Source organism: Myotis brandtii, unplaced genomic scaffold (genome assembly GCF_000412655.1).
Source record: "Myotis brandtii unplaced genomic scaffold, ASM41265v1 scaffold691, whole genome shotgun sequence".
NCBI lineage: Eukaryota > Metazoa > Chordata > Mammalia > Chiroptera > Vespertilionidae > Myotis > Myotis brandtii.
This window is the reverse complement of record NW_005370704.1, coordinates 605,381-605,833: the sequence shown is the minus strand read 5'-3', so window position 1 is coordinate 605,833 and position 453 is coordinate 605,381.

The window sequence follows — 453 nt, the reverse complement described above, 5'->3', positions numbered from 1 at the left end:
CCAAGCTCCCGGGGTTCCTCTCTCTCTGGGGGTGCCTGGCGCTGTCTTGCAGGGCTGGGGTGCCTGGGCTGGGGCTGGGGCACCAGCCATTCTCCCCTCAGACCCTTGTGGGCTCCTGCATTCCCTCTGCTAACCAGCTGGCCACAGAGGTCAGAGGTCGCTGCCCGGCAGGGGGCTCCTATGCTCCCCTGGGCTTTGTGGGCCACGCCACGCCCGTGTCCTGGGGGGAGGGGGTCAGGGTGTTCAGGCCTTGGGTGGCCGAGGGAAGAAGGATGCTCTGGGAATTGTGGGGAAGGGGTGGTCAGGTGCCCTTCGACCTCTGACCTGCTGGGTCATTTGCACCTGAACTCTCGGCCCTCTGTTGCCCGTCTGCTGCCTGAAGCCGCTCCTCCTTCCTGACCTTCTATACGTTTCTCTCCTCGGCCTCTGTCTCCCCCCTCCCCTCCTGCCCGC